The 7,681-nt window shown below is 39.4% G+C and overlaps 1 long non-coding RNA gene across 1 annotated transcript in view; it reads left to right on the top strand.

The window, feature by feature from the left end:
* LOC147584188 (uncharacterized) overlaps positions 1–7,681 on the top strand; it is a 42,822-nt gene that overhangs the window by 24,025 nt on the left and 11,116 nt on the right. Inside the window, exon 3 of the long non-coding RNA XR_015254095.1 lies at positions 3,596–3,663. This is a non-coding gene — a long non-coding RNA (uncharacterized LOC147584188). The remainder of the gene's footprint in view (positions 1–3,595; positions 3,664–7,681) is intronic.

Raw genomic sequence — 7,681 nt, 5'->3', positions numbered from 1 at the left:
CATTGCTGTCAGTGCAGAGCCCGCTTGGGATCCTCTGTACACAACCCCCACCCCCCACCACCCCTCTGCCCTTCTCCTGCTCGTGCTCTCTCTTTCAAAAATAAATAAAACATTTAAAAAATAATAAAAGAGAAAAGAAAAACCAATCAATCAAACATGTAATGTAAAACGTTCCACCATTAGGGGCGCCAGGGCGGCTCAGTTGGTTAAGTGGCCAACTTAGGCTCAGGTCATGATCTCACTGTTTGTAAGTTCGAGTCCCACTACAGGCTCTGTGCTGACAACTCAGAGCCTGGAACCTGCTTCGGATTCTGTGTCTTCCTCTCTCTCTCTGCCCCTTCCTTTCTTTCTCTCTCTCTCTCTCTCTCTCTCTCTCAAAAATAAACATTAAAAAAAAAGTTCCATACTTAAAAAAAATAATAACCTAGTTTCTTCAACAAATCAAAGCACAAAGAAGAAAGACGGGGCTTGTGTTAAATAAAAGAAACTCATGAGCCCACACAGCCACATGGGCCTTGCTTGCATTCTGAATCAAATACACCAGTTATAATACATCTTTGAATATTGAGTGGTATTGGATATGACATGACTGGTTGAAGAAATGATACCCATGATCCCTATGTATGATATCCTATTCCCCCCCCCTTCACTTACTACATTACACAAAGTAAGTTCAAGTATTTAATACAGAGTGGCAATAAACTTTATCATTTAGCACTTAGATTACAGGGTATTAATATGTGGTTACACTGGAAGAGGAATGAACCTTGATTTGAGATAGATGCAGTGAAGTTTGGGTTTCTTTTCTGGGATAAGCTCATTTTTGTTTGTATGAGGTATGAGTCCATTAAGAAAGTATGTTGCTTTGAGAGCACCTGGTGGCTCAGTCAGTCAAGCATCTGACTTGGGCTCAGGTCACGATCTCACGGTTCATGGGTTCGAGCCCCATGACAGGCTCTGTGCTGACAGCTCAGAGCCTGGAGCCTGCTTTGGCTTCTGTGCCTCCCTCTCTCTCTGTCCCTCCCCTGCTTGTGCTCTGTCTCTCTCTGACTCTCAAATATAAATACAAATGTTAAAAAAAAAATTTTTTTTAAGTATGTTCGTTTTGGCCATTATTTTTGTTTGGAAGATTTATTGACAGAAGACTATATACAGATGCTGTGTTGCCAAATGGATGGAATGAAGCAGATACTACAGATGAGCTCATTCAGTTCCATTCGGCCACTTTGTGTCATGGCTTCCTGCCTCCTAAAACTGGAAAGCAAGAGGCTACATTTCCCAGATACTCATACAGCTGGAAGTTTTTAGATGGCCTACCTTCAATCCAGCAGTGTGCCTGTATGAAATCTGGACAATAAGAATTAGTATTAGGAGACACAAACCATGATTCTTCTGCTTCTGCTAGCAAGTAAGATCATAGAGGCATTTGGACTTTACGGGGCGTTTGTGGTAGAAGACCCAGGGTCTAATTCCAGTTTGTGGGGGTGGAGAGGCATCCATTTTAATAGTATAAATCATGAGAAAGACACTACAAACCTCGAGTGTGCAATTGTGATGACAAGTTGCTTATTCCAAGCTTCCCAAAGAGGGCAGAGGTGGCTCCTTTGGTGAGCCAGTTCTGCACTGTGGTTCTGTAATTCATTCCTGAGAGCTCAGTACACTCTTCGAAATCTTCTAATGCTTTCATAATCACTAGTAATAAACCTTAATTTCCTGAATATATTGTTATCTGCAACAGCACTTTGTCCCAGACCATGACCCTTGAGGGTTCAAGGGCACAGGCCCTTTCACATCCCACTGATTGGAATGTAAGTTGATACAATCATGGTTTTTGTGCCGTTCAAACCAGTATCCTTTGATCCTGTAATTTACATCTAGGGACGTTTCCTAAGGGAATAATCAGATGCACTCAAAGTTTTGTGGCACATACAGTGACAATATTTGGCAATTGTTAAAAATAATGTTTTAAACCATAGTGAATGACATGGAAAATATTCATGATATTATGTAAAGTGAAAAAGGCACACACACACATATTTCAGCATTGTGGGAAAAAATGACATGATGCTTTGGATTTGTTTCAAGCTACTTTAGCAAAAAAAAAAAAAAAAAAAAAAAAAAAAAAAGCATGCCAGTAGAGGGAAATGAAATACAATTGACAAAATGTTGATAATTATTGAAGCCAGGTGTTGGGCAGATGGAGATTCGTTACAATTTTCTTCTTTTTGTGTGTGCTTAAGAATTTCCATCATATGAAGTTTTAAAAGTTCAAAAGGAAAACAAAACAGAAGATAAATTGCATGCATAGTATGTGCTCACTTTTATAGAGATATTAACATACACACACATACATAGAAAAGAAACTAAAACATACATGAAGATGAAAAGATCAGAGGTTGCTAGGAGTTAGGAAGGAGGGAGAGAATAGATGGAGCACAGTGGATTTTCAGGGCTATTTTCATTTATCAAACTATTCTGTATGATATTACTGTGGTAGATACATGACATTACACATTTGTCAAACCCATGGACTTTTACAACACCAAGAATAAACCTTAATGTAAACTATGTACTGTGGTTGACATTGACGTGTCCGTGTAAGTTCACTGGTTGTAAAAAATGTCCCACTGTGGTGGAGGAGGTTGATAATGGGGGAGGCTGGAGGTTGAGAGGGCAGGGATGATATGGGAAATCCCTGTATCTCCCACTTCATTTTGTTGTAACCCTAAAACTTCTCTAAAAAAAAAAAAACCAAACCTCTATTTAAAAATATGCATCCAAATGTTAACAGAAGTTATCTGTGGGTGGTAGGATTAGCCTGCTGTTTATTTTTGGAGTTGTCTACATGTTATCAAAATGTGTATTATGAGTTTATGTGTTAATGGATTCTGTTTACTTATTTATTTGTAATGTTTATTTAAAAAAAATTTTTATGTTTATTTTTGAGAGAGAGAGAGACAGAGTGAGAGCAGGGGAGGGGCAGAGAAACAGAGCGAGGGAGACACAGAATCTGAAGCAGGCTCCAGGCTCTGAGCTGTCAGCACAGAGCCTGACATGGGGGTCGAACCTACAAACTGTGAGATCATGACCTGAGCCGAAGTTGGATGCTCAACCGACTGAGCCACCCAGGCGCCCCAATGGGTTTAAATGGAACTAGCTGAGATGATTTAGAAGATACCTTGATTTGCAAGTATGCCAAATTTTGATGGACAAGTTTGACTGGTAAGCGCTGGTGGTCAAAGGGGCCTCGTAGGTCTCTCAGAACACGGGAAAATTACCCTCAGCAAGTGCCAGTAGAAAGACCCGCACATCAGGGCACAGATGAGCTACAGGAGTTACCTGAAATATATCACGAGGTGGCCCATAAACAGACTGGTGGGCTTGGTGGCAATCCTGTCCCGCTCCAAGAAACTATAACCAGCATACAATTTCAGAGAACAAAGAAGGAATGTGCTTATCACTTAGAAACCTAAAACCAGATCCCTTGTTTCCTGCCTTGCCTGATGGAGGCTGTGGGAATCAAAGGGGATCCTATCATACTCAGATAAAAGATGGACAGGAAAATGTAAAGTGGTGTTCTTCTCTCCCCATGTAGGTCTACCTACCTGGAAATTACATGGTGACATTATTCCTGCTTTCATAGATGCTTTTCTGTTTTTCAAGGTAAGTCAATACACTGAAATTATGCCTCCTGTATCTGTTTCCTTGTTCATTCCACACATGTGTGTGAAGGGCCTACCCTGGGGCCAGGTGAGACAAAAAGAGAAATCAGACAGTTCCTAGGTTTTGGAGCTGAGTGAATGACCCATGAACAGAGGTGAGAAGACCTGGAGGTAAGGCATGCTTGGGCTGGGAGTGGTGAAACAAGAGGTCTACCTTGGAGGTACAAAGTGTAAAATGCCCTTTCTTTCTTTACTTTTAAGCTTATTTATTTATTTTGAGAGAGAGAGCACAACTGGGGTAGGGGCAGAGAGAGAGAGAGAAAGAAAGAGAATTCCAAGCAGCCCTCACACTGACACAGTGCAGAGCCCAGCTCGAACTCACGAACCATGAGATCGTGACCTGAGCCAAAATCAAGAGTCCGATGCTTAACCAACTGAGCCACCCAGGCTCCCCTAAAATGCCCTTTAGATGTGGAGGCAGATGAATGCAGGAGCCCCGTAGCTTGCGGGAGAGGATGGGGATGGAAAGAGAATTCCTGGGAGTTCTGTCAGGCACACTGGTTTCCTAAGCCTACTGGGATCTGGGTTCACAGTCAATATTCAGGTTGTAACCCTACCAGCTGAAGACCTGAACCAGACCTGCCATGACTGTTGGGTTGTCTCTTCGCTGAGTTCAGCTGTGTTGTCGGAAGAGTGCTAGCCTTACAGAGTACAGCAGAGGGCGCTGTGAAACTAAACTGCTCCTAAGTCCCAACGAAGGATTATGATGCACAAGGTCAATTTCAGCTTTTAGCATATTAAAATAATTAAGAAAGAGTCTGTACCATATCTTAACTTGTAACCTAAAACAAATCCAGACTCTGTAATATTCTACCTTGAAATAGCACTAAATTTGTCCTGCAATACAAATAATGCAATTAACAAATAATAACAAATGGATGACTTAAGTGATACAGTTTATGATTTACAAGCTTTCTTTAAACTTACAATGAGTAGCAAAGTGTTAGTGTTTCAGGAAGGATGTATTTATGCCTAATTATAGGCAGAGTAAAATTCTGGTGAAGTATTCTTTAAACAAGAGTTACGAATAGATAAAATACAGATACTAATTGCAGTAAATGTGTTCATTGACAAGTGATATTAGCAACTTTTCCCTCCTTCCCTAGCCAGGTGTGAAGTACTTCTGATGATACATATTCTATGTGGATGTAAATGACATTAAACCAAAGAAAAACAAAGGGAAAAAGTAGTAAATACGTGTGCAATTCAAAATTTACAAATAAATATCTCTTCATTCACTTTGCAGCTTTCAGTAGGATTAAATGAGATAGCCTGCTAGTCTTTGTAAAACACTTAGCACAGAGCCTAGCACAACATAGGCAGTCAATAAATGCTAGTTCTTTTCTTCCTTTGTTCCCTTTATTGAATTCTCTTCTCAATTTACTTCTTATAAAAATATTGTGTTTCCCACATAGATTAGTAACATTAAATATCATTCTCTGTTATTGATTTGGGATGTTAGGAATGCAAAAGATAAAATGCAGGGGCTCATGGCAGATAGAAAGTAAACTTACAACTGAGAAATCACTCTGTGGGTTTGTTGTTGTTGCTATTTGCTTTTGATAATGTGCAATTATAGAAATTTACAAAGATCCTTTTAAGTGGGCGATGTCCTGCTTTCAGAGCCAGTTTGCTGAGGCATAGATCAACTCAGAGACTGACTGTCGCCTTGCTATTGAATTCGAGCTATACTTTTGACAAGTATGGCAGCCACATCATCGCTTTAATCACCCAATAATCCACTGTGTCTCTTTATGCTAATAAATAAAACATCCTTCGTTAAATATTTCCTAGTAAGCAATAGCCGACCTGTAATCTCCACCCCTATATGTTACAAAGTAAAATGATCTAACAGTAATAAAATCAAATCAAATCATGTCTAGGAGTTTTATAGACAACTAATAGCTGCGATTGCAAAGTGCACATCAGATACCAATTGAAGGGTACTTTTCTCTTTAATATAATGTACTATGCATATTTCACTAACTGTCTCATGATATCAAATGAATTTAACAAGATGATTCTGTAGGTCAAATTACTTAGTAAGTTCTTTTAAGAATGGCTTTTAGACCTATTATGACTTTTAATGGTGCAATTTGTTAAATGATTGGAATTTCTAGAATCCTGCCTGCAAGTGCCTGTCAGAGACACTTGCTCTGCCCTGGTGATCTATTTTTAAAACCTACTTCTCGCTTGTGGCAATTGAAACAAAAACGACCACCAAAGAGCGACTTCTCAAAGCTCATTCCTCATTTTCAATTATTTAAACTACTTTATCGCCAAATTGTAATTTGAATATTCTACTTTCAGATAGCCTTCTGACCAAATTTCTTTTAACCTGGTATGAAGATGTCCTGAGAGTTCTTTTTTTCCTCCCAAATATTTAAACATGACCCTGCTTAATTTATCTTAGGAACTATATACAAAATAGGTTTCGCCAGAGCTTAAACTTTTAAAAATGGTAGGTAATTCTTTAATTGTACATCTGTGTTGGTAAATTTAAGGGAAAAGCTAATGAAATGTGATTGAAATATTTGGTCTTTGCACATGGAGCTGTCTACGTTGTTTTTCAGTCTTTTGTAGGTATTTCAATTCAGTTTAAGAAAGTTTTGAAATTCAATCTAAGTTTTGAAAAATGCCCATTGAAAGATCACATATATTCCATATGTTTAAAAGCCATTTTATAAAGTATTTGAAAATGACTTCATGTAATAATTAGTCCCAGAGGTCAACTTCCTTTAAAAACTAATCTTTTGTCTTTGGTTTCTCCCCACTTTACATCGAGATTCCTCTAAAACCCCAAAGAGCCTTAAAAATCTTAGCGTTTCTTGGTAATGCTGATCAGTAACAGAAGGCTCCACATCCCAAAGTTTGCCATTCTTCTTACTGTAGAGCAGAGAACATTCTGGAACAGAAGTCCCAGGTACAGTTGGAGGACAGTGGTTCTGTTCTTTCTCCACCCCCGGAATCACAAGATGACCCTGGATGAGAATCCCTTGGCTCCACGGAACCCATGGTCACAGCTTGGAAATGAGGCTAACAACTCTTGATTCCTACTCCTTGGGGTAGTTACAAGGCTTAATGAGCTCATTGTGCACATTCTCATTTTCTTTTTCATGCCTTCAGTGAGTCCTAGGTAGGGGGCAGAGTCAAAGCGGAATATGGAAGTCTGCTTGTATGTCTGGGTGAAAGTCACTATAGAACAGTGTTATTTAATTTTTCTACTTCTTCCAGTTCAATGGATGCAACATTCACAATCCTCTCTAAGCCCATCAACCACAAAAACTTAATTAGATATTATATCTCCTTGGTTTAAAATAGTATTTAATTTTACATAATGTGTTCAGCCAAAATATTAGGATTCCCTAAACAGAAATGTTCCCTCTATTTTTTCCCCTCGGGCTTTTATTTCAATTTTTTTGTAGCTTTTAAAAAAATTATTCTCCTTAAAGTATGATTTCGGCAGTTTCCCTCTGTGAAACATCACTAACTCCCCCGCTACTGCTACTTAATTGAAGATGTAACCCCCACTTAGTGACTGTGCAGCCTCCCAGATACCAAGTGTGGCAACGAGTAAACATTAACATTCCCGTTAAATGCACACTGCCTCTTATTCCTTTCCCCCCACAAATTGTCTTCCCGCTCCTCCGAGTGTCATCTAAAGTGAGATTATATTAACTGTGCCTTATATGGGGCTTCGAGCACTGGAGTTGAAATTAATGGGCAAATATCCCGTTCACTTACAGAGTAAATGAACACTCCATCTTTGGGCCATACCCAGGTGTTACCGACAGGCGCAGGGCGAAGGGGGCACATCCAACAAAGAACGCCACACGACGGGCCACATTAGCGTCCTTTCCTTGCTTGATGGACAGAAAATAAAATTAAAGCAAATTTCAAAATGGATACATAGCCCTCAGAACACAACATCTCGGGGCTGTATTGAATCCAGCCAAGAC

The sequence above is a fragment of the Puma concolor genome, chromosome A1 (genome assembly GCF_028749965.1).
Source record: "Puma concolor isolate L17-30 chromosome A1, mPumCon1.1.hap2, whole genome shotgun sequence".
In the NCBI taxonomy this organism is placed as follows: domain Eukaryota; kingdom Metazoa; phylum Chordata; class Mammalia; order Carnivora; family Felidae; genus Puma; species Puma concolor.
Note: the sequence above shows the minus strand (reverse complement) of the source record. Positions and strands in the feature narration are given on the sequence as shown.